This window comes from Staurois parvus, unplaced genomic scaffold (assembly GCF_062004578.1).
Source record: "Staurois parvus isolate SC_StPar_1 unplaced genomic scaffold, SC_StPar_1.0 ptg000969l, whole genome shotgun sequence".
NCBI classification, from domain to species: domain Eukaryota; kingdom Metazoa; phylum Chordata; class Amphibia; order Anura; family Ranidae; genus Staurois; species Staurois parvus.
The window spans coordinates 678565-706495 of NW_028318765.1; the positions used below are offsets into that span (position 1 = coordinate 678565).

General features: G+C 38.6%; 1 protein-coding gene and 1 long non-coding RNA gene across 2 annotated transcripts in view; both read right to left on the minus strand.

Annotated features, from left to right (window-relative positions):
• LOC149441590 (transmembrane protein 132A-like) overlaps positions 1-27931 on the minus strand; it is a 555893-nt gene that overhangs the window by 470914 nt on the left and 57048 nt on the right. The gene's annotated exons all lie outside the window — the stretch shown is intronic.
• On the minus strand, positions 21581-27788 carry LOC149441591 (uncharacterized). The gene is made up of 2 exons (XR_016307323.1): positions 26981-27788; positions 21581-23183 (listed from the first exon to the last, which is right to left on the minus strand). It is a non-coding gene; the product is annotated as an uncharacterized LOC149441591 (long non-coding RNA).

Genomic DNA, 27931 nt, shown 5'->3' on the forward strand with positions numbered 1-27931 from the left:
ATAAGCGCCAAACAGGTGTACCCCATGGCGCACGAGCGGCTGTCCTCCCAGAAGTCCGTCATCACGTGCGCGCGCACCCGGAAGTGGTTGTGGGGAGTGTCAGTGGATGAGGAGTGGTTGGCGGTTTGCTGTGTGTCGTATATTTTGAGAACTCTAGTGGCATTTGGACATGGCGAGAGCACAGTTTTCAACTGAGGAGATGATCCTTATATGTAAAGTAAGTGTGGCCATTGCAAATATGTTTATAACATGTGAGGGACAGGTAATTGCAATTTTTTGGGTGGGGCCTAGCAGAATCTCACTTGGTGCACATGCTACTTATCTGTACATTAGCTCCTGGGTATTGATGGGTCAATTATATTAACCACTTGCCTACTGGGTACTCATACCCCCTTCCTGTCCTGGCCAATTTTCATCTTTCTGCACTGTTACCCTTTGAATGACAATTGTGCGGTCATGTCACATTGTACCCATCTTAAATTTAGATCATTTTTTTCACACAAATAGAGCTTTCTTTGGGTGGTATTGACTTGCTGCTGTGTTTTACTTTTTGCTCGATAAACAACAAAATAGCTCATAATGAATAAAAGTCTGTTTATATTATAACTGGTAATTTAGCAACACTGATGTGCGTTGATGAGGCAGCACTGGTGGGTGGCACTGCTGGCCACAGGTGGGCGGAACTGTTGGGTGGCACTGGTGGGCACTGATCATCGGTGCTGACCCCTGCTCTGATAACTGCTGGTTCTTGGCAGTACTTTCCAAACATTCTGACAGCGTGATGAAAGTGCAGCCAAGACCCGGCAAATGCATTTCCCTGTGATCAGCGTGTCATTGGACGTGGCTGATCACATGGTAAAAAGCCGCTGTGATTGGCTTTTACCATATGACGTGATCAGCTGTGTCCTTAGGACACAGCAATCACGGAGAGCGCGTTCTGCCAGGATGTCATATGACGCCCTCCCAGAGCTGCCTGGATGCAGTGTAGCGTTATTCGGCTATCTGCGGTCGCCAAATAGGAAACCAGCTAGGCCTTCATGGCTAATCTTTGAATATCTGGACATGTATACTGCGTATAATGCATTACATTCTATAATGTGTTGGTGTACACGGTATCACAGTGTGCAATGCGTAGCTCTATCCTGCATGACAGTGTACAGTGTATTACAGTCTACAATCTGTGGGTGTACACGGTATTACATTGTACAGTGTATTACAGTGTGCAATGCGTTGTACACTGCAGTGTGCACTAAAGCATTTTACACTCATGCACTGTACACACTAACGCGTTTGACATTTCTAGTGTGCAATGCCTTCGACAGTACAATGCATTTGCAGTATTGGTGTAGGTTTATTAAGCACAGATAATTCATCTGATTTTAGTTATCAAGGAGAAGTCTTCTCTGTCGCCCTGTTTATGAGGTGGAGGACAATTGTTTTCCGAAGAAGAGAGGAGACTTTTTTCAAGGAGATCTGTATAGATTTCCAGAGATATGTGTAGATGGTTGAGGGGCTGCGTGTGATCTCCGGAGATAATTGTGATTAACGATCACCTGAGTTAAACCAGTGAATGAAAAGTGTAAAAAAACATGGATTGAAAATAATCTGCACTGACCACTGTGCTTTGTTAAGCCACATATTGGCACATTCTGGTTTCACATAGATGCGATGTGAAATTTGCAGTGTTTTCTGTGCAAGCTCTGCACCGCATCACAACCGCAACCCCTTCATGCTACCTGCTGCGGCTTTCTAGGTGAAGTTACCAACACACCAAAATTGGTACACAAAGCATATTGCGATTTGCCAAATTGGATCGCATGCCTATTCACACCAATGTGCATACCCTGAAAAAAAACTGCACATTTTTGGCCCGGATGCGGTGCAATTTGAGGTGTGCAAAATGTTTGTCTCTAATTGCAACGCACACAAATGGCATGTGATTTGCCCAGGAGTGCGGTGTTAGACCACAATGCATGTATGTGAAGCCAGAATAAAAGGATGTGGATTTTGTCTATTTTTACTTGCGCATGTTAACATTATGTAAGTGCATTTTTCTTCTGTTTAACATGCTATAGAAATGCAACATGCATTTGGATGTAGTGTTTTTGTATGTGCATTTTGGAAGTATTCTAAACACACATTGACCCTAGGGCCACACCCTATCTCATGCAGGCCATAGATAGGTCGAAAATCGGCCGATTTTTCGGCCGAAAATAAAATCGGCCGATTTTCGGATCGTTAGTGGGCTATTTGTTCGGCCATTTTTCGGTATTTTGGCAGATTTTTTTTTTCGGTAAAGTTGGAAAAAAAAACGGCCAAATTTGCCGATCGGCCAATTTTCCCGACAATGTTGGGCAAATCGGCCGATTTTTTACTGATAAAAAATCTGCACATGAGCAGTGACCTGCAAGAGGAAGACAAAAAGAAGAAAAAGAAGAAGAGGATGAAGAAGAAGAAGAAGAGGATGATGATGATGAAGAAGAGGATGATGATGAAGAAGAAGAAGAGGATGATGGTGAAGAAGAAGATGAGGATGAAGAAGAAGAAGAGGATGATGATAATGAAGAAGAGGATGATGAAGAAGAGGATGATGATGAAGAAGAAGAGGAGGATGATGATGATGAAGAAGAAGAGGAGGATGATGAAGAAGAGGATGATGATGATGAAGAAGAGGAGGATGATGATGAAGAAGAAGAAGAGGATGATGAAGAAGAAGAAGAAGAAGAAGAGGAAGAAGAAGGATGAAAAATGAGAGGAATTCCAGTATGGCAAAAAGTGTCCCTGCAGAGAGCTCCGCTATTTCTTTGACAGTTCTTTGACATTTACAGCAGTTGCAACATTGTATCTATTTGTTTCCGAATAAAAACATCTGTATCCTAAATGGATACAAATACATTGTTGCAACCGCTATAAATGTCAAAGAACTGTCAAAGAAATAGCGGAGCTCTCTGCAGGGACACTTTTTGCTGGCTGTAGACGGGATGAAAATCGGCCGATTTTTTTTACCATTGCTGGTAACGTCGGCCGCTTGAACAACCGATTTTTCATTTTTTAAAAGGAAAATCGGCCGTTTTTCTCCCCGTCTATGGCCTGCATAAGCATTAGTGTGCCTGGGGGAGGGGGGGACCTTGGGCCTTTCCAAACACAGTAGATGCTCCAAGAATGTTTCCTTGAACTCTTGAAATGGTTAAAAAGGAAAGACACTCTAGATAGCCTGCACTGAGAATTGACTGTCATGACGTGTCAATGATTATTTGCTCTCATTTTTCAGGAGTGGTACTGCTTGCGGTTGAAGCTGGTAGAAATCCACCTTCACGTCCTCCACTCACCTTCACTTGTGGCCAGTGGATATTTTGTGGCCGCAGGCAAGAATTGGCATCGAGGACCTGCATAATGACCCTGGCATGCCTGAGGTGGTTTGGAAGCAGCACAGCAATTTGACCATCCCTTTCCTCTATGTTGGTTTTAGGGGTGCAGAATTGCTTCTCGTTCGTGAGCGGACTGTCGCCGGATATCAGAGTCCCCATATTTTCAAGATATGTTTTAGCCATGTTGGCTTATTTTTATGTTATTTTCCAAGTGTGTCGCACCTAACCGCACAGTAGTGTGGTGCCATGCGTATTTGTGGCTGTGAATGGGGCTGTTTTTAATAGGAGTGTGTAGGTGCAACAACGTTTTCATCATGGTACCTGCGCACATCTACATAGGGCATTGCATTTCTTTGCTGTGCTGGAAAATGTGTGTTCTTGCATGCGTTTCTGCACCACCAATGGTGTGAACAAGTCCTAAGGGCCGGTTCACACTATAGAAACAGTCTAAATGTGTTCCTGATGGGTTTTTTTCATGCCCTTTTGGCATGCATGTTTAGTGTGTTCCAGTACATTTTGGATGCGTTTTGGACATGTTTACATTGCATTTTTGTATCCCTTCCACTTATTTTTTTCTATTTTCTTTGTATTCAATGTAGTTAGGGACATGTGCGTTTTAGTACATTCAAGGACGTTTCAATGTGTTCCAGTACAGTTCTGTGCAGAAACAATGCAGCGTGGTCAGCTTTGTTTACAGCACCTGCAATGCACTGAAAATGCAAGCGCTGATGTGAACTATGACATTGACAACCACATAACCTTCTTTCTGTGCGTTTGTGATGCCGAAAAAGCAACTGAAACACATGTAGTGTGAACTGGCCCTAAAGGTTATTAGAGGTCAGGGAACAGGACTGACCAGGAATTGTGAATTCAATCAGACTAGTGGTGAGATACAATCAGCAATCGTATAATAATGTGAGATCTGAGCTGTAGCTGATAGAAAATGAGACACATTCACTTGATCAGTAAATAGATAAAGAGTGGGGCGGTGATCCATAGATTTGCATATGGGACAGGTGATGACGGGGTGGGGGAGGGGGTCAAGTTGTATAAGGAGTCAGATTTAAAAGAGAAAAATGTTACAATGAAATATACACGGCATGAAACTTGCACATTTCCTAACTGGCAGAAGAACAATACATAGGTAACATTCATCCACTTTCTAGTCATTAGGCAAAATCATAATTGATTGATCAATATTCCTGGCACTGACACAACCCAGAAAATTGATCTCCATTTTTTAGGATGTAGCCATGACTGGGATTAGAACCTATGACCCAAGTGCTGTAAGTTCTGAGCTCTAACCACTAAACCACTGTGGGAGACACAGTTTGAGCTATAATGTAGAATAGTTACATTGTTTAAAAATGATAGAGCGAGCGCTGGTCAAATTATATAGACTACTAAAATGGTATTACACAAGATAAATATAACCACGAACAGTAGTGCATGAACTCGTGAAAGGTCATCCACCCTTGCGACAGTGTACTACACTATTGAGCACCTTTCTGGCTCCTGTGGCTGAGCTAATTCCTCCCCAGGACCATTTGGGCACCCACCCTGATGGATGGATTGAGCTGGATGGCTAACTCATAGCTGCCAGCATACCGCTGCACCCCCAGATGTGTGATGTGTATAACCCATGCACATTAATACTTTTGTTCTGGTGAGTGTAGACCAGTCCCAAGGGTGGTTTACATTTCACGAGTTCATGCACTACTGTCCGTCACGGAGAGACCACACGTGCCATTCATAGGCACTCTCTGAGTTGGTACTCTCACACGAAGGACATTCCATTATTCAGGAATGATTCTATGAACTTATTTTAGCACCATTTACAATATTACATCATTGTTGCAATTCTTTGCACTTTTTGGTTTTTACATGCGTTCATTATTGATCACATGCATTTATAGCGCTGCACTTGTCTTTAACATAGAATGGTTACGTGATTAAAGAGAATGAAGATATATAATTATATTGGGAAATTAGAAGTATATAAATTATTTGAGATATAAGTGTGAAAATGTTCAACATTTGAATACAGAATGTATGACATTCATTAGTAAATGCATTAGTTTCCTGATCATTTTGGAGAAACAGCAAAAAAATAAAATAAAAAAAATAGGAAATTCTAATACAGGTGTACTATTTATTACGTTCTAAGGATTCTCTTTTGCTATCAGAAAAACGCCAATATTAATAAAGCCCGCGCTTTATTAACATATCCGGTATTGCACCTAAAAATGTGCCAGACGGGATACCACATTTACTAATAGCAAAGTAGTCAGTAGACGCTCGTTAATGAGCTTGCTAGACGCTGGTCAGACGACTGATTGATTGACCTGAGTCTGCCTGAATGGTCAGTCTCTGCTAGTACACTCACATCTTAGTGAATCAAGGCCAGAGTGTCTGAAATGGTATTCAAGTGAATAACCAGATACAGTATATACTTTATTTTCTCATCAGTTCTGGAGTTTAAGATTTTCTTTTTTGAGTTGGCATGTGTGTACTCACACCAATGTGATTATGTGAAGGACTTGTTTGATTAATTTTGGTTAGATGAGTTTCCAAACAATTTTTCCACCAGACGCCATATAGGTAGGGCTTCCATGGGCATTAGCTGACTGTCCTTTCCCTCATAAATTTGGAAGTTATATGTATATCCTGTGGTCCTGTCACATACCTTGTAGAACTAAAGTTCCCCATATTTGGAACGTTTACTGGGGATGTACTGTTTAACCGCTTGGGAACTGCCCACAGTACTTTTACTGCTGCAGGGTGGCCCCTATGTGCAGGATCATGTATATATACGTGATCCTGCATTTCCGGGTAGGGGGCGCATGCGAGGCGTATTACCACCCTATCCGCGCCGCCAATCGCGGCTTCGGGTGTCAATCACCGGGTCCCGGCCGGTGATTACCGGCAATCACCGACAGGGAGGAGGGCTGTATTGTTTACAATGTAGCCCTCCTCCCTGTCAGTTTGGGCACTGAATGCAAATAGAAAAACAAAAAGGGCGCACCGACCTAGTGCATTATCGTTTAAAATATTTATTGAAAAAACAAGGTAAGTATACTCACAATGAACATAAAAACACAGGCATATCACACCGAACAAGATAATATATCCAAGCAGCATCTGAGTCCATACGATGGAACCCTGGATGACCAACTGGCTAACGCGTTTCGAGGCCACAACCTCTTCTTCAGAGCCACCCCGGTCTGTTGAGGGCAGCAAGCAGTGCATGTTTCAGAACATCCTTACTGGTTCCACCGAGTCCATTCCCAGCGCAGGAGAAAAGTGTTGTGCTGTGTTGGATTTGTCAGTTTGGGCACACTGCTCGGGATGGATGAGCACAGCCATCCCGAGCAGTGTTCTTACAGTGAAGCACACACCCCCCACCCCCTAGTAAAACACTCCCATCACAGTTAACCCTTTGATCGACCCCAAATGCTAACCCCTTCCTCCCCAGTGCCATTAGTACAGTTTCAGTGTTCTTTTTTAGCACTGATCACCATTTTGGTGTCACTGGGGATGTCAGTGACCCAAAGTCAGTTTCCGCCCACTGTCAGAATGTCTGCCGCAGTCCTGCTATAAGACCGCCATTATTAGTATTAAAAAAATAATCCATTATCTATACTACCATTTGTAAATGCTATAACTTTCACGTAAAGCAATTAATTTACACATATTGGGGTTTTTTTTTATCAAAGACATGTCGCAGAATACATTTTGGCCTAAATTTATGACGACATTTGTTTTTTAATTTTATTTTTTTTTAAATAATTTTTCAGATAAACAAGTTATACAAACATACTCATTAAAACCTTCACATGTTATCAAAACCTTTGTTTCATCCCTTCCCCCCCCCCTCCTCCCTATATACCACGCCCCCCCCCCCAATCCCTGACCCCCTTCTGCTCTGCATTTTCCTGTTCATTTCTGGAGATTGTAATCCCTATAAAAGAGCAAAATATGTTTCCATATTATTCTATGTTAATCCTCCATAACCTCTAAGGCTAGCCTTGACTTTTTGAATTCCTCCTATTTGTTCCATCCTGTATGGTGACTCTCCATCGTATCTTCATTCAAATGAAGTTCCTCTGATTTACATATTTGTCCACCCTATCCAACCAGTCCTTTATTTTCGGTACCTCCTGTCTCCTCCAATACTTGGGTATCAGTCCCTTTGCTGCGTTCAAATAGTACAATAAACCAGATTCTTTGTATTTTTTAACTGAAAACTTAGTACTATGAAAAAGGCAAATCTCTGGGTCTGCTAGAATATCAACCTCTGTAATTTTCTGAAACAAGCTTACTATTTTCCCCCAATACTCTTGTATTTTAAAACACTCCCACCATATGTGATACATTGTGCCTCTACCTCCACGCCAACATAAAGGTGAATTATCTCCACTCAATCTGTGTGCCACACTCGGTGTGATATACCATCTTGCCAAACACTTATAATTCATTTCTACCTCCTGCATATTTATATTTCTGTGAATTATTCTATACATTTTCCTCTGTTTTTCCGCATCTATTGTTACTCCTATTTATCTTTCCCATTTTTCTATATATGGAGGACTTATATCTGCATTTATTTCAGTGAGAATCTTATATATTTTAGAGGTTCTGTGTTTCCCATCTCCCTGTGTGCTTAATAAGTGCTCAAAAGGATTCCAATCCTCCCTTATTCTTAAAGGCTTTGGAAGCTTTCCTATAAAGTGTTTCAACTGAAAATAACGCCACTCATCCATTCTCTTTTTTTCCAATTCCTTAAGTGATCTTATTTCCTCCCCCACCATTATATCCCTTAATTGTGCATCTTCCTTCCTAATCCACTTCCCTGTGATACCTTCTTTACCCGGGGGGAACAACTCTGTGGACATTAACAATTAATTAAATTCCCATCCCATCTGTTCGTGTAAAACATCCCAAACTCTGAAAACATTAAATGTGAACAAACTTGTACTGTCTGCTAATCCTCTGTATTGTTGAGGTAACCATACAATTCCACTTAATTTAGTATTACTTACTATATTTTCTATTTTAACCCAGCTTTTCCCCTCTGCATTATATGTCCAGTCAAAATTTCTTGCCATTATTACCGAGTTATAATATCTTTCTAAATCTGGGACTCCCAATCTTCCTTTCTCTTTATTTCTACATAAAATTTCCTGGCTTATTCACGGTTTTTTATTCCTTCAAATAAATACTTCTAACATGATTTCATTTATTGTTAGCTGTAAACAGAACGCACATACAGGAAAAATAAAAACGCTCAATTTTAAGAGAGCTAATTTTTCAAAGCTGAGAGATGCTCTCCAAGACTTAGAATGGGAGGGAATATTGGCATCAATGAACACAGAAATAGGAGTTCTTCAAAAAGACTGTATGTGAACACACTGCAAAATAAATTCCCATGGGCAACAAGTTTAAAGGCTAAAAATCAAGCCTATATGTGGCTTACAAAGTTAAAAAGCTATAGATAATAAGAAAAGAGCTTGTATTAAATATAAAAATGAAGGAACCCTATCATCGTTTAAACATTACAAAGAGTATAACAGAATATGCAAAAAGGAAATAAAGGCCACACAAATCGAAAACGAACAACGAACGAACGATTGCAAAAGATAGCAGGACAAACTCCAAAAAATTCTTCAAATATATCAATAGTAAAAAGATCGGTCCAAGCATGTAGGCCCTTTACAAAATAATCTAGAGTGGGTGACTGGGGACAAAGAGAAGGCAAATTTATTAAAATACCTTCTTCAGCTCTGTGTATACAAAGGTTCAGTGTTGGGACCCTTACTTTTGAATATATTTATAAACTATATAGGGTCTGAGATTAGAAATACCATTTCAGTCTTTGCAGATGACACCAAGCTGTGTAGTGGAATTACGTCCTTACAGGATGTCTTCAACTTACAAGCTGACCTCAATGCACTGTTTAACTGGGCAACTATGTTGCAAATTAGGTTTAATGATGATAAATGTAAGGTGATGCACTTGTGGACTAAGAATATGCAGGCATCATACATACTAGGGGGTGTACAACTGGGGGAATCAATGGTGGAGAAGGATCTGGGGGCTCTGGTAGATCACATGCTTAATAATGGCATGAAATGCCAAACTGTGGTTTCTAAAGCGAGCAAAATCCTCTCTTGTATTAAAAGAGGTATAGACTCCAGAGAGAGAGATATAATTTTACCCTTGTAAAAATCATTAGTAAGACCTCATCTGGAATATGCAGTTCAGTTTTGGGCACCAATTCACAAAAAGAACTGGGGAACTGGAGAAAGTACAGAGAAGAGCAACCAAACTGAAGAGGAATGTAGAAGCTCAGCTATGAGGAAAGATTAGAGGAACTAAATTTATTCTCTCTTGAGAAGAGGAGATTAAGGGGTGATATGATGAACATAATAAGTATAAATCAGCACATATATATATATATATATATATATATATATATATATATATATATATATATATATATATTTATATATATAAAATCCTCAGAAATCCCTTAAAGTCATATCAATATCCTTCCCCTGAAGTACTAATAAAACATATATTCATTGACTTAAACCCAAAAACCCACAATTATAGTGAAAAAATCAAGACCCAAAGAGATTACCCAAAAATAAAAAATATCAAATATATATAAAAGAACAAAAATAAAATAAAGTCCCAATATGCAAAGTGTCCAAACAAAGATCAATTTCTTGATAGGAAGAGGCTTCCTACTCCACTGAAGAAGAAGCAAATCAATCACAGGTGCTCTTCAAATACCTCAAAAAACAAAATCTCAACATAGTATATTACCTTTTAAATCCCAGAACTAAAGTGCCACACGTGTATCATGCAAAAAAAAAAAACACTCCAGTGTCACAGCACTCATGTGAAAAAAAATAAATAAATATCACTGCAAACTATATATAAAGCGCATAATTACCCTAAAACAAACAGATTCCAGCTTGTAATCAACCACATATGTACAGAGTGTCCTTAGATTGGTATCCTCTTGTTCCTCAGGACATATAAAAACGATAAGATCAGCAAGACAGCATCAAACTCCTCATGCCCAGTATACGATCCCCTTTCCATGTGTAGAGGGTCTCCCGATCACCAGGTAATTCCCCCTTGCTACTCCTATCCAGCGCTATCACTTTGTAGCTCTGGAGGACACCTGAAGTGCACCGTTACTCTCCAGACCTCCAACACATAGGGATTCCAGAATCCAAAATGGCTGCCGCAGCACTTCCGGGAACGTCATGTGCCCTGGACGCATTTCGTCTCTTCCGGACTTTGTCAACAAGGATACGGACATAAGGTTCCAGTTCTTTAAGTACCCACTCCTAACCTGGCGGAAATACCTCAGCGTCCATCTTACAAAGTGGAAAATTGAGATGAATGACTACCAAAGCTGATATACCATGCTAGATAGTCCATAGAGGAAGCAATATTACATCCCCACCCCATAGCTCTCATCCCTAAGTTATCCTCAAGCCATACTTCAGTCCCAAGGATAAGTATACCACCTGCAGCCATTTTGGAAACTGAAAGAACAATTTTAAATAACCATAAGGTCGGGGATAACACCACCCCTTCGCCATTGATTACAAAAATCTACAAATAATAAAATCATTCACAAAAATTATAAAATATTAAAGAATATTAGAAGTACATACTAAAAATCAAAAAAAAAAAAAAAAAAAAATTTTTAAAAATTTACATTAAAAAAAAATGTACTATGGACTATCTAGCATGGTATATCAGCTTTGGTAGTCATTCATCTCAATTTTCCACTTTGTAAGATGGACGCTGAGGTATTTCCGCCAGGTTAGGAGTGGGTACTTAAAGAACTGGAACCTTATGTCCGTATCCTTGTTGACAAAGTCCGGAAGAGACGTAACGCGTCCAGGGCACGTGACGTTCCCGGAAGTGCTGCGGCAGCCATTTTGGATTCTGGAATCCCTATGTGTTGGAGGTCTGGAGAGTAACGGTGCACTTCAGGTGTCCCCCAGAGCTACAAAGTGATAGCGCTGGATAGGAGTAGCAAGGAAGAATTACCTGGTGATCGGGAGACCCTCTACACACGGAAAGGGGATCGTATACTGGGCATGAGGAGTTTGATGCTGTCTTGCTGATCTTATCGTTTTTATATGTCCTGAGGAACAAGAGGATACCAATCTAAGGACACTCTGTACATATGTGGTTGATTACAAGCTGGAATCTGTTTGTTTTAGGGTAATTATGCACTTTATATATAGTTTGCAGTGATATTTATTAATTTATTTTTTTTTTTCACATGAGTGCTGTGACACTGGAGTGTTTTTTTTTTTGCATGATACACGTGTGGCACTTTAGTTCTGGGATTTAAAAGGTAATATACTATGTTGAGATTTTGTTTTTTGAGGTATTTGAAGAGCACCTGTGATTGATTTGCATCTTCTTCAGTGGAGTAGGAAGCGTCTTCCTATCAAGAAATTGATCTTTGTTTGGACACATTATTTGGACACTTTGCATATTGGGACTTTATTTTATTTTTGTTCTTTTATATATATTTGATATTTTTTATTTTTGGGTAATCTCTTTGGGTCTTGATTTTTTCACTATAATTGTGGGTTTTTGGGTTTAAGTCAATGAATATATGTTTTGATATGATGAACATGTATAAATACATCAATGGTTCATATACAGAACTCCGTGTACAGCTATTCACCCTGAGGTTATCACAGAGGACAAGGGGGCACTCCTTACATCTGGAGGAAAAGACATTTAATCTCCAAACATGGAACGGTTTATTCACAGTGAGAGCTGTGAAAATGACTCCCTCAAAAGTTGGTTCAGGCCAGCTCAGTGGATTGGTTTAAAAAAGGCCTGGATTCTTTCTTGGATACACAGAATATAACTGGTTACTAACATTTATAGGTAAAGTTGATCCAGGGAATATCCGATTGCCTCCGGGGGGATCAGGGAGGATTTTTTTTCCCCTGCAGGAGCAAATTGGATCATGCTTTGCTGGGTTTTTTGCCTTCCTCTGGATCAACTGTGGGCAAAGGATTATAACTTTTTTTTTTAAATGGTTGAACTGGGTGGACTTTTGTCTTTTTTCAGCCAGACTAACCATGCAACCATGTAACTATATACTGTAAACTACAGCAAAAAGAGCTTGGTCATGGAGAAGTCTCCTTTAGTCACTTTAGTATGTGCACTTCACATCCACAAAAGTGTAAACTGCAAGCTTCTCCTGTCCTTTAAGGTTTGCACTAAAATATCTTTATAAGCCAGTAACATAATCCTATGCATTTCAAGGTGGGGATACCTTTTCTGCAGGAAATGAATTCTAAATGTACATTTCCATTCCTGTATTTAAGATAGCACTAAACCCTGATTCCCCTAAACCCTGATTCCCCTTCCCGTCCGCCCCAAGTAAATAAACGGCTGGACGGGAGCAGTACAGGGGCATTTTATAAAACGGCATCCCCGCTCCCTGCTTGTGTGCACTCCCTGGGAGCGTGCAGTACCGAGATCCGGTGCCTGCTGTGTCCTCCGGACACAGTGGAACACTGATCGTTGTACAGGACCTCTGTGTGAGGTCTCGATCATGTGATCACTGATTGGCCAATCAGTGATCACATGAAGAGTGGTAAGCAAGATGTCACTTCCTGACATCACTGCTTACGTGTGAAATCTGTGAATGATCACAGAGGTCACATGGTACAAGGCTATTCACAACAACCTTCTACCATGTGACAAGCTGTGCCCAATCACAGCTCGAACAGTATTTCTCAATGGCTGCAAGAATGCAGCCAGAGAGAAGGAGAAATGATTGCTTTAACAGCCTTTATGGGTGTAAAAGCAATAAGTGTTAAACAAAAAAAAAAAAATCATCACCCCCCACAAGTAGTGCAGTGTCACTATGGTGACACTGTACTGCTAGGGTGACAGTATGTAGAAACAAAAAAAATAAATAAAATGTAAAAAAAGATTTTTTAAAAATTATAATTTTTGGTTATAAACTAATTTGGGTGATTTTTCTTACTAAAAAGATAACTGAATAAATTTTGGCCACTTTTTCTCAAAATTTTTGGACTTTTTCATTTATATAGCAAAAAAAAAAAAAAAAAATCCCAGTGGTGAATAAATACCACCAAAATAAAATTTTATTGGTCTCAAAAAATGCTAACAAATTAATATGGGTACAGTGTTGCATGACCGCACAACTGTCATTCAAAGTGTGACAGCACTGAAAGCTGAAAATTGGCCTGGACAGGAAGGGGGTAAAAGTGTCCGGACTTGAAGTGGTTAAAAAGAAGATTATATTCAGGTAAGTATTCTTAGCTCAGAAAAAGTACCTTCTAGGTTTTCTCAGCCTCCTCCAAATTTTTATTTTTGTTTTTTTATTTTTTTCTGTTGTGATCAAACTTCCTGTTAGTTAGAGGTTGGCTACATTCTCTCTTCATGGTCCAAGTGTATGTAGGAATGTAGCCACCATCTCTTGCTGGCCCCCAAGATGGACTATAGAGCAATACACATAACCGCAGCTAACGTGCACAGCTCATTCCAAACAGAACTGAGGAAGAAAGGAAAGATTTGGGAGCTCAAGGAAAACTAGGAGGCAGAGTAAGAAACTATTTCATAAAATACAAAATTACAGGCTCATTAAGTAATGGATGTACATGGATTTTTTTTTAGAACAAGGTTATTATTTAGTGTCACTTTAAAGAATATTTAAAGTGAAAACGTTTTTTTTTTAATTTTGGGAAGTGTAGGGGAGGGTTAAAACATTGCCAGTTTTTTTGACCACCTGTCTCATTAGAGAGATTTCAATCTATTTTTTAATGCTGACCCATCAGTAAGTAGGAGAATATCTTTCCAAGGTGAGAGAAATCCAAATATTGACAGTTATCACAGGAGCAAATGACTATTTGAAAATATCCCTCTATTCCTGTTTTGGTAGCAACCCAAAATTTTGGATTTACCCACACTTTCATTACCGTTAACATTAGTAATCAAAACAGTTAGAGAGTAAATCTCCCTAACCGGCACAAAGACCGCAATAAAAACCCAACAGTGACTCTACACTCTCACCATTATCAAAATCTAAAAGTTTTGCTTTCAGTTAAACTTCAAAAGGCCCGCTCACACTCTGTTTCAAGAGTGGTTGGGTATAAAACCACTTAATTCAAGAAAATATGGTGTATACTTAAGTGCCAAGAAATGCAGTGTTGCTGATATCCTTTCAAAATGCATGCTTATTTTTTAAACCCTGCCTGAACCATGATGTGAGTCATGCATAAATACAGTATATTGTAATTTACAAGTACATTTAATCAAGTATACAACAAATTCTGAGCTGCAATGTAATTGTGCCCAGATGGGCAAGAAATCTGAGAAAATGATCATATCCCTGTTACAGAGCATCCAATAGACCTACAATTCAAACATGTAGCATGTCATTTATAAAACTCAATTTTTTAATGAAGTTTTGTAGTTTTTTTTTTTCTTAGTCATATATTACGGCAGACATGAATTCTGAAACACTGGGTTAACTTTAGGAAATTTGGACACTGGCAAAAAATAAGCTGTAAAAGGACAGCCCAGTGTAACCCCTCCCCACTCCCAGCATGCCGGATCCCTCAGGCAAACAAGATATCTCTGCTCTGAGAGACACAAAACCTTTTTATTAAGACTTTTTTTCAGGCAAGATTCTTCAGTTGCTTCAGAGCTACTGGGGCTCGTTTTTGCAGCTTCCATATCAGCTGACACCTTAGCTTTGCCATGGTGGCCATACCCAGACCCCACAGCAATGAGTCAGCACACCAGAAAGATATAGTTCAATTATTGCATAATATCAACATATATTTTTCAACATGAAAACATTGGTATAAATAGTCTATGTATGTATCGAACAGATACCATATATGCTTATCTCTTCAGTATTACTTGTTTGGCACATATAGCACAGGAGACTTCCTGCACCTTGCAGTATCTTAATATGCACTGTCTAGCAGTTAGGTTCAACTTTTTGCCATCTAGCTCAGGCTCCCCTACTGCTGAAATGTTTCTGCTTTGTTGTTACAACTATGTATAGTATCTTTTCTGTATGGCTTTTTACCAACATTTTCATGTTGAAAATTTGATAATATACTGCACGTTAATTGAACTATAGTGTGCTGACTAATTCACTATATATATACTGTTACTGTTCTGAGGGTTTGTGAGGAAACCCTGATATTATAGTTCTCATTCCCTTTCTTCTGGTTACTCTATTACTTGTGTTTTGTTTGTAGCTATGAGTCTGCATGTCCTATGTATATTAACAATAACGGAAAAAACAACATCTGTGCTTGGTGATAAAAATAAAGAGAAAGCTGCACACCAAAGTGTCAGAATACCAAAATTCAAAAATACAGAACATAGGTTGTGCTATCCCTTTATGAATACTACATTATTTTTTTTTACATATAACACTGTATAAACAAACAAAACAAACAAAATTAAATAATTATATATAACATGACTTTACATGAACAGTGTACTAAAAAAATGTTCAACAACTAGACCATTATCATGAAAAAACAATGTGGAAAATGCCTTCCAAATATATGTTATTTTCAGTGCTCCACCATCCTAACACAACCTCCTTACCAGATGGTACCACCAAAACAATGCAGTCATTAGTCAATGCTACAGAAATGTCAAAACAATTGTTTAGGCAATCCTTGAATCTTCCCTTATGGTCCCACAGCCAGCCTATGACTCCAGGTCTCTAAAGTTTGTGACCACCAGCACTCACCAGTTTCCACCAATCAAAACCATGTAAGCCCAGAACAAAGAGGAATAAAGGACTATTTATGTTTTTTTAGCTGTAAAGCACTTTAACACTGAAAAATGCGGTAAAACGCAGCAAACCAGAGGAGTTTTTGTTATAAAAAAAATCCTTTAAAAAAAACTCGACAAAACGCCGCTAAATGCTAATACAACAAAAACTGCTGAATAACATTTTTTACGTGACTTTACACAGCTAACGTTACCAGCATTATTAAAACGTCTGTGCATGGAGCCTTAGGGCTCATGTACACTGCAGCTGATAAACTGACGTTCAGGAGCTTTTCTGCATTTTTTTCAGCAGCCCCTGAACTCTTCCTAATGTTTTCCTCTGTGTCCATGCACACAGTCGTTTACAGGGAGTTGAGTTTACAGTTGTTTTTTGAACGCAGCAAAATTGCATTCAGAAGTAAATATTACTGGCGTTTCAAATGCCAAACACTTGTAAATGAGTGTAAATGCGTGTAAACACGGTTAACCGCGTTTACAAGCGTTTTGCATTTAGAAGAGTATGCGGTAGGATACCTCATATCATAAGATAACTCATGCGGTATTTTAGCAGCCTTGTTTAGTGAATTTACTAGATTTCAGTGCATTCTGGGCATTTGGGAGGGTCTCCTGAGGTTATATTTTAAAAATGCTTCTAAACGCAAATGTGCATAAACGCGGCTAAACGCGGTATGCAAATGCGGCTAAACTGACTTTTTTAACCTACGTTTTCCAGCAGTCAGTTTCCATTATTCAGAAGAGTTTTGTACCATGTACATGAGCCCTTAGTTTTGATTAAGTGTATATATTGAATGTATATTTTGTCTTATTGTGTAGCAGCAGTATTTCTTGTTTTAGAATGCTATTTATACCTCCAGCTGGGAAGATTGCTATCTCAAGGAACTACTAGAAGTAAAATGCCTGGGTGAATGGCCATTTTACATTTCAATGAACTACACCAGAAACCAGAATGAAACTTCAAAGCATTCAGATAACTAGATTCCCACCCATCTTAGGACATATAAATTGTATTAGATTTTCAAGCCAGTTAGAGCACTACTTTTGAATCCAACACTACGCTCTCCCTGCATGAAGATCTAACTACATGCTTGTATAATAAACACATCTATTTTTCAATCTAACTTTATCAGTCAAAATGTTAATGAACTACCATGTGTTTTGGGTTTCCCCATCAAGAACAAAATATCTAATCCATTCTGAGAAAAACAGACAGAAGAGATATGTATACTATCAGGGGTTTAATCTGGTACATATCATCAGAATCCGAGATCAAACATTTTTTACCACTTCCCGACCGCCCTATAGCAGAAATACCGCTACAGGGTGGCACAGGGGTGCATAAAATCATGTATATATACATGATTTCGCATTTCTGGGTAGGGCGCACGCACGCCCTACCCGCACAGCCATTCGCGGCCAAAGCTGTCAATCACCGGGTCCCAGCCGTTGATTGCCGAACATCTCTGAAGGGGAGGAGAACTGCTTGTAAACAAAACAGTTCTCCTCCCTGTCAGCTCATGCACACTGCCATGCAAAGCAGTGTGCTCACAGTGAAGCACACGGAAACAGCACTATGTAAAACAGCACACAGTTAACCCTTTGATCACCCCTTATGGTAACCCCTTCCTGCCCAGTGCTATTAGTACAGTGTCAGTGCTTTTTTTTTGTAAGCACTGATCACTGTATTGGTGTCACTGGGGATGTCAGTGACATCAAGTCAGTTCCCCTTAGTGTCAGAATGCCCACCGCAGTCCTGAAATGAGTCGCTGATTGCCGCCATTACTAGTAACAATAAAACATTTTTTTTTAAATCCCAGTATATATACCGCCATTTGGCCTAAATTTATGATGAAATTTGATTATTTTTTTTTTTAGATTTTTTAATAGCATGTTTAATGGCAAAAAGTCAAAAATATTGTTTATTTTCTCAAAATTGTCATTTTTTTTTTATAGCGCAAAAAAAAACGTACAGGCAATCAAATACCACCAAAAAAGCTCAATTTGTGGGGGGAAAAAAAAAAAAAAGACGTAAATTTCATTTGGGTGCAGCATTGCATGACTATACAATATTCAGTTAATCACTTGCCCTCCTGAGGATTTACCCCCCTACCTGACCAGGCCATTTTTTTCCCACGAATTGAGATTTATTTTGGTGGTATTTGATCACCTGTGCGTTTTTTTACTTTTTTGTGTTATACAAAAGAAAAGAAAAAAAAAAGACGACAATTTTGATTAAAAAAAAACCTATATTTTTTACTTTTTGCTATTAACCTCTTGCCGCCCTGCCACTGTATATATACGTGTGCAGGGTGGCACTTGGGCGCAAAACTACGTTTTAAAACGGGTTAGGCGCTCCCAACGTTTTCGCCGGCAGTGGGCGCGCACGTGCACTCCCGCCGACCCGCGGGTGACACCATTCGATCCCGGAGGGATCAATCATTAGATTTCAGCCAGTGATGTCTGGCTGAAATCAGATGATCGGTCCCTGTCCTATCCTGTCCTGTGTTGACATTTACACAGGACAGGATATGATGTCATTCTTCTCTGCCTGGACACATTCCGTTCCAGACAGAGAAGAAGACATACTAACAGTGAGTAAAACAGCACATACCCACAGTTAGAACACACCTAGGACACATTTAACCCCCTGATCGCCCCCCCCCCCCCCAGTTAACCCCTTCACTGCCCTGTCACCAGTGCCACTGATCAGTGAATCGATTTTTACTGATCACTGTATCAGTGTCGCTGGCGACTTCCGATAGTGTTAGCGCCCCTCCCAGATAGCGCCAGTTTGCCCGTCAGTACACCAGTAATCCCGTTTAACCCCTAAATCCCCCCCCCCAGTTAACCCCTTCACTGCCCTGTCACCAGTGTCACTGATCAGTGAACCGACTTTTACTGATCACTGTATCGGTGTCGCTGGCGACTTCCGATAGTGTTAGCGCCAGATTGCCCGCCAGTACACCAGTAATCCCGTGTAACCCTCTGATTGCCCCCCCCCCGATAACCCCTTCACTGCCCTGTCACCAGTGTCACTGATCAGTGAACCGATTTTTACTGATCACTGTATCAGTGTCACTGGCGACTTCCGATATTGTTAGCGCCCCTCCCAGATAGCGCCAGTTTGCCCGCTAGTACACCAGTAATCCTATTTAACCCCTTAATCTCTCCCCCCCAGTTAACCCCTTCACTGCCCTGTCACCAGTGTCACTGGTGCCCTGTCACTGTATTAGTGTCACTGGTGACTTTCCGATAGTGTTAGCGCTCCTCCCATATAGCACCAGTTTGCCCGCTAATGCACGGGATTTTTTTTACCAAAAACATGTAGCAGAATACATTTTGGCTTAAATTTATGACTAACTTTGAGTTTACAATATATTTTTTATAGCTGAAAGTAGAAAATATAGTTTTTTTTCAAAATGTTTGTGTTTTTTTTGTTTATAGCGCAAAAAATAAAAAGCGCACAGGTGAAAATACCACCAAAAGAAAGCTCTATTTGTGTGAAAAAAAGGACGTAAATTTTGTTTGGGTACAGCATTGCATGACCGTGCAATTATCATTTGAATTAGTGCAGCGCCAAACAGCAAAAAAAGGCCTGGTCATTAAGGGGGGTAAATCCTCAGGAGCTCAAGTGGTTAAACATGTCCGGTAAAAAAAACTTAAAATCAAATTTCGTCATAAATTTAGGCCAAAATGTATTTTGCTACATACCTTTTGCTAAACAAAATCCCAATACGCGTAAATTAATTAGTTCACGTTATAGAGTTTACAAATGGTGGAATAGATACTGAAATTTATTTTTTTTTCTACTAGTAATGCGACTTAAAGCGGGACTGCGGCGGACATTGACATTGGAGGGAACTGATTTGGTGTCACTGACATCCCCAGTGACACCAATACAGTGATCAGTGCTTAAAAAAAAAAAAAAAGCACTGACACTGTACTAATGCCACTGGGCAGGAAGGGGATAACATGATGGGTGATCAAAGGGTTGTGTGCAGGGAGTGTTACTAGGAGGCGGTGTGCACAGCCATCCAGAGCAGTGTGCCCGAGCTGACAGGGAGGAGAACTGTTAGTAAACAAAACAGTCATCCTCCTCATCGAGAGATGCTCGGTAATCACTGGGCGTCGGCAGGTAATCAACAGCTGGGACCCGATGATTGACAGCCGTGGCCGCAAATAGCAACACGGGTAGGGCACACACGCCCCCTACCCGGAAATGCTAAATCACGTGTGTATATATATATATATATATATATATATATATATGCACGCGATTTTGCGCACCCATGCCGCCCTGTAGCAGTATTTCTGCTATAGCGCGGTCAAGAAACGGTTAAAGTAACTCAGCGCCGTAACGCAAAAAATGGCCTGGTCAGGAAGGGGAGCAAATCCTCAGAAGGGCAAGTGGTTAAACAAAAAAAAGAAAAACAATCTAAAATACTTTTTCAGATTTTCAGACAGGAATATAATAGAATATGACAGACTCCCTTGACTGCTGTTACGAAGACATTTAGTAGCCGCAGCATACTTTTTGCATCTGCATCTATGGTTAAACAATATTGTATTTTCTCTATTTAGAGTTCCTGTCTCCTGTTTGCAGAGAAGTAGTAGATAAACACGTGGACTGTGCACATGGCTGCCAATAAGGGAGCCCGAGTCACATCACTTAGCAGGTGGGCCCAGCTGGCAGCTTCAGATTTAATGTCGGATCTGGCATTCCACTGTGTATTCAGTTATAACAACATAATATACTGTTCTCCGCCGCTGCAAGAGTCACGGGTTATCATTCTCCCTGTTGGTCTGAGGGGAGGATCCCATATGTTTGCTTCTGGAGACAGTGGGGCAGCTTGGGCTGCAGTAAGTCCCCTGCTGCTGGCCTGGCAGAGTGATTGGACATGCCTTTCACACTGCCTGACTCCTTCAGCATGCAAATGCTGAGGAAATCAGGCAGAAGAAGAGCACTGTCAGGCTGGGGGCAGCTGGCTGAACTGGAAGCGATCAAGCGTGCAGGTCCAATTAACAGCCAGCCCAGCAGTGCAGACAGAGGGATCCCCAGCTCTGAGACTGGCAAAAGTCACAGGACAGGTACAGTCTCATGACATGACAGCACACACATTTCCCTATGCCTTAACCTGTGCCTGTTTACAGTTCCATAGCAGAGAGCAGCCAAATGTGATCATCATTGTCATCATGATGATAGTCACACAGTACACACAGTACAGGTGCTTTGAAGATAATGAGGATGATCATTGAAGGAAGAACGGTGAAATGCAAGCTAGCCGTATGTTGGATTTTTAGACACATATAATACTTCTTCTAGTGTCTTGAGGCGATTATGAATGAAAGTGCCATTGAAATAAAAAATGAAATGTGATTTTATTCTATCACACAATGGTGTCAAATAACAATGTAAAGCGTATTATGAACAGTTCCATGTAGATAAAACTACTGTAAAAATGACAAGCAAATGTTTAAAACAAAGTCACCATTATCTGTCATGGCTGTCCTTGCCATGTGCGATTCTCATGTCCTTGTCCAACTCAATGACTTTGTTGAAGAAGCAGCCGGAAGTAGACGGATATGATGATCTAGCAGCAGTATGCACCTGTTGCAGCTTTTCAGACGTGTGTATGCAAGAGTTATGTAGCGTGTAAGTGTGAGTCTCTGTCCCTCAAGGTCCCCTTTATGCAGCACGAGTGTGTCATCTCAATACCTTGTATGGCATAGAAGGGAGGGGACGACACTCACATAATGTCTTTGATGGACAGGAACATATGTATGCTGATGCACATAATATTATAAGCTAATGACGTAAATGTATCAATGTTAGAAACGTATACTAAATACACACAGATACCATTAAAATACGTAATGTAATAGTAAGTCACTTCTAATAACCTTGACATAACTAACAAATACTTTTATGCCTAAATATAGTATACTCAAAATTCAACTAGTATATACTATTTCAGCTTAACTTGTATATCTTTTGGTCTCAGCTATAATTGAAGAATAGTAAATACTACCATTTGTCAAAGACCATTCACACATATTAATATTAATTATGACTAATCATAAAAACCAAATATTTTGCAAGCTTGCCATCAATAAAAGTGCCGAATCATAATTTAGATTTAACATGTCCCCCTTATTATGATTAGTTCAGAATTAATGCTCAATCAATGCACACTTCATTCATGTCTCATACACACCGTCTTATACCAAATGATCGTATATATTCTTCATAACTGGACCAATCAAAAATAACTTTCCTTCAAAACTCTATACCTTATCTCAGTTTCTCTCCCTAAAAATTCTTAATCATAATGTTAATTGATATATGATAATATAGTAATAATAATAATAATAATAATTAAATGATGTAATAATAATTAATGTAGTATATTTCCATATTTGTATAATATTTTAACGCTCCGGAAATATACTTTCCATTCTAAAATGTGTCATAAGTTTCTATTATTCCTATAAGAGTAATATGTTTCTTGAATCTTTTAACAAAAGATATTCTAATAACTGGAATAACTCTATGAAGTTTTAACCAAAAAATATTCCGTATATGAATATGTAAAAAATAAAAAATAATAATAATAATAATAATATTAATATTATCCCAATATGGATGTAAGTATCAGAATAAAAGGATCATTAAAATGTATATGTGACCTATAACAATATTTTCAATAATAAATTGTTTTATCACTAATAAATAGATTTCCTCTTGATGAATCTTTTCTTCATGCAATGTCTATATAATATCTTCTTTAAGTTCTGTAAAGTAGAAACATTTTTGTTGAATGTGATAAATCAGTCAGAAGTGTGAAGTATTGAGCTCTTGTTCAATCTTCTTCCCATATGAAGATCTCTTCTTTAACGTCCAAATTCCTTAAAGTTGGCTTGTAGGAGATTGTTACGCTTCATGTTTGATTTTAGATGTCATTTCTGTAAAGAAATGCAGTATCATTACTTTGGCACAAACATTGCATTATTCTTGCACCTATTTCAACAAATATGAAAGATTATGGAACAATCAGTTTATGAGTTTGGAACATATATATTGTGAAGTATCATTACTTCCTATTTCCTTTTACAGAAAACTTCTATATATCAATCAAAATACTGTCCTAATCCTGTCTAAAATTACCTAAACTAGAATACAAAAGTAGTGCGTTATTTAGGTATGACAGGACGCAATATTTCATCATAGGTCATGACCGCAAAACCCTGTTTTATTAAACAAAGAAAGGTTTTGTATCACCCCAGAGATGACAAAGGTTTATGCCTTTGTTCTCATCCCTATAATATTAGAAATATGCGTAACTGTTTTCTGTGCTGATGTCATTATTCTGGTGTTAGAGTGTTTTTCAGTAATACATATGTTGCTGTGAATGTGAGGTAGAGACTTGTCTGATACAGCTGTACCTATCACAATGTGTTTGGCTAACAGTGCTCTTATCCACTGAGGATACCTTTCACGACATTCTCTGAATGTATCTTCCTCAAGAATTCTTCTTAGTGAACTGTCAGGAGACTGTAATATGATACTATGTGACTTTACTGTGTTTTCTGAAGCTTTGATTGCATAAAAGAAACTCAACAGTTGTTGTACCTCTGATGTAAAAGTTCTTTCCAATGGTGATAAATTTCTGGAGAAGTAACTAATTAGTCTCTCATTACCTTCTTTTAATTGAGACAAAGTTACTGAAATTGCATTATCAGATACATGAGTTTTCACAACAAAAGGAGCATTGGAACAAACCTCCATAGTACCTAATGCTGGCGCATTCTGCAAATCCTTTTTCAACACTTTTAAAGCATTATTCTCATTTGGACCCCATTGGTCAACTAAGTTATTTTTACTCTTCAAAAGATGATATAATGGCTTAACTTTCTCTGCGAAACCATGTATAAACTCTTTACAATGATTTATGTTTTTCAAAAATTGTTGCAATGCTTTCTGTGTTGTAGGAACTGGAAAGGCAGTGATAGCTCTGACTGTTTCATGTAATAATTGTCTTTTCCCTTGACCAATCTGCATGTGAAAGCATTTCACGTGACTTTTCATCAGCTGAACTCTTTCTGGGTTTAATTTTAGGCCTGCATCCTGTAACAACATAAATAACTCAGACAAAAGAGTAATATGTTCGTTAACATTCTGCGTACTTAGCATAATTGTATATACATGCTGAAAAATGCATTCTGGCCTTGAAAATTGTGTTAGAATTTTTGCTATGGATTCATGGACTATACCATCACTGATATCTAAACCAGCTACTAATCGAGTGAATGCATAGGTCTCTTTCTGAAACTTAAAAGCTAACTTGTATTGACAACTTTTAGCTATGGGGATCGAAAAATGACTGTTATCGATTTCCAAAACAGAAAACACTTTGGATTCGGCCTTTAAATGTGACTTGATACTAGAATGATCAGGAACAACTGCTTTGTTATTTGTAATATGTTTATTCAGTGTCCTGAAATCAACTGACAAAGAATATGAATTGTCAGCATTTTTGATAGGCCAAATACAGTTATTTACCACTGATTGTGTTTTCTTTAAAATGCCAAGTTGTACAAACTCTTGAATAATGGCAGAAAGTGGTCCTATTGATTCTTGTGGTAACTCATATTGATTAAGGGCTTTAGGATCTTTTCCCTCAATATTCAATTCTGTATCTTTCAAAGTTCCTATGTCATTTTTAAATTTTGACCACAAACTTGGAAAACGTTGTACCAATTCTTGTAAAGCACAATTACCATCAGTATCAGGCCATCTTTGTGCTGTAGACATTTTAGAGTTGAAACCAACATCACTGTATATAGAAGGATCCATTAACATTGATTTGGGCCTAGATGGATTCCTCCAAATAACTTTGGTCATAATATCAATAATCCACTTTTGTTTATTGATAAAATCAATGCCAAGAATATTTTCGGTGGCATTACTATACCAAATATCAATGTTAGTTTTCACTAGCCCAGGTACTTCAAATGTTACATTAGGCACCTGTCTAGCAGTGGAATGACCTGTATTATTAAAACCTTTTATTTTACACATGGGTGAATTTGGTTTCACAGGTATGTTTTCTCTGGTAAGGCTAATTTCAGATCCGCTGTCAATTAGGAATTGGATCTTTTTACCATTTAGGAATCCTTGTATAAAAGGCCTTCCATTGCCATCCAATACAATTGGAGCGACAAATTCTAACGATATCGGGGATGAATGTGGACGTGATTCTATTTTTGGAACTGGTAATAAACCATTTCTGTCAGTGACAGCCCTTCTCACCCTGTTGTCAGAACAGTTGTTTCTAGTCAAAGTATGAATTTGTTTAACTGATGAGGCATAAGGCAATTCAGTTAAATTTTTATCATTACACAACACAGCAGGTTGTACAAAAGCTGCTTTTTCACTTTTTATTTCCAGTTTCTTTATTTGTGAGTCAAGTTTAAACTTCCAACAATGGCGTCTGATATGACCTTGTTTATGACAGTGAAAGCATGTGGTATACTCATTATGGCTCACTTGCTTGCATCTGTCGTTGTCATTCTTACTGGGACCTGTAGTTCCTGGCATAACTGTAGTCTGACTGTTGTTGTCACTTTGAAGCACAGCTACCTCATAAGTGAAATGGTTGTTTTTCAATTTTCTCCGGATTCTATCAATGAAACTTACTATATCATTCAAATATTGTTTTCCTCTGCTATGACAATGGTTACTGGGTCTAAATACGTGAATTTCTTTACAAAAGCTTTGATCATAGCTGAGTCTTCCTCATTTTCTACTCCAAATATAATTTTATATGCTTTGGAAAACTTCGTTTTAAACTCAAAAGGGTCTTCGTCAGCAGTAGTCTGAAGTAAGTCTAGCATTTCTACAGAAGGTACGTCTTCACCTGTTGAACATAACAGCAATTGTCGCAGTCTGTCTGTCGCGTCATTATGTTTTTTCTGATCTTTATTGTTAACAGAATTTTTAATTCGAGACATAAATTTAATTGGGAGCCACATCGGAAATAAATAATTTATGTCATGATTTGAAATCTGATGGCATTTGACATGCATTTCATATATTTCCATGTTGCTGTAGATATCTTTATCTGGATCATAAGCAGGGATGTCTTTTAAAACTTTTATTAATTGATTATGTATTTGCAACTTAAGTTTTGCAGTTTTACATAACAATTCTTTATGTTTAATTTGTGTTTCATCATCAGAGTCAATATCCGAACTTTCAGAAATATCGGACAGCCGTGGCTCTGATTTTGAATCACTCTGTTTGTCATCTGTGTTTATCATGGCAACCTGTTTACTGTCATCCTGCAGTCTTAACAAAAGATTTGTCTTTGAGTCAATTTGTTCCTCAAGATTCTCTATGTAATTACAAAAAAATGTCACAGTTTGGGCAACTAAGAGCATCTTGAGACAAATTTTCATGCTTTTCTGTATTCTGTACAGTGCTACATTCTGACTGTTTTAATGTACAAGCTTTTTTAACAGGTAAATCAACATTCAAAATCATTTTGTTGAATATTCTTACTAAATTTAAGATGTTAGATATCTTTTTACGCTGTCTATGCACAGTAAATCTAGATTTATCTATCTGAATATTGGCCTGTAAACATTCGTTATACATATAGTGCCATAGCTGACTGTCTTCAGGATATAAAGAAACATCTTTAAACTCTAGCTTACTTTCATTAACTAAGTCATCAATAAATTCCATAATTGTTACTCACCGTAATCAGAAGATTTTCTCGTTTGACCCGGCTCAGTCACTGGACCTCTCGTCCAAGTCTGTTTAATCGCCTGTTCTGCTAGGTTCTTTTCACCGTGTTTTTCCAAGACTTGACAATCACAGAATTGTGCGTTTTCCCCCTTAGCGAGGCATGGGAAAACTCGGCGGTGGCTGGCTCACCAAAATGTTGGATTTTTAGACACATATAATACTTCTTCTAGTGTCTTGAGGCGATTATGAATGAAAGAGCCATTGAAATAAAAAATGATGTGTGATTTTATTCTATCACACAATGGTGTCAAATAACAATGTAAAGCGTATTATGAACAGTTCCAAGTAGATAAAACTACTGTAAAAATGACAAGCAAATGTTTAAAACAAAGTCACCATTATCTGTCATGGCTGTCCTTGCCATGTGCGATTCTCATGTCCTTGTCCAACTCAATGACTTTGTTGAAGAAGCAGCCGGAAGTAGACGGATATGATGATCTAGCAGCAGTATGCACCTGTTGCAGCTTTTCAGACGTGTGTATGCAAGAGTTATGTAGCGTGTAAGTGTGAGTCTCTGTCCCTCAAAGCCCCCTTTATGCAGCATGAGTGTGTCATCTTAATACCTTGTATGGCATAGAAGGGAGGGGACGACACTCACATAATGTCTTTGATGGACAGGAACATATGTATGCTGATGTACATAATATTATAAGCTAATGACGTAAATGTATCAATGTTAGAAACGTATACTAAATACACACAGATACCATTAAAATACGTAATGTAATAGTAAGTCACTTCTAATAACCTTGACATAACTAACAAATACTTTTATGCCTAAATATAGTATACTCGAAATTCAACTAGTATATACTATTTCAGCTTAACTTGTATATCTTTTGGTCTCAGCTATAATTGAAGAATAGTAAATACTACCATTTGTCAAAGACCATTCACACAT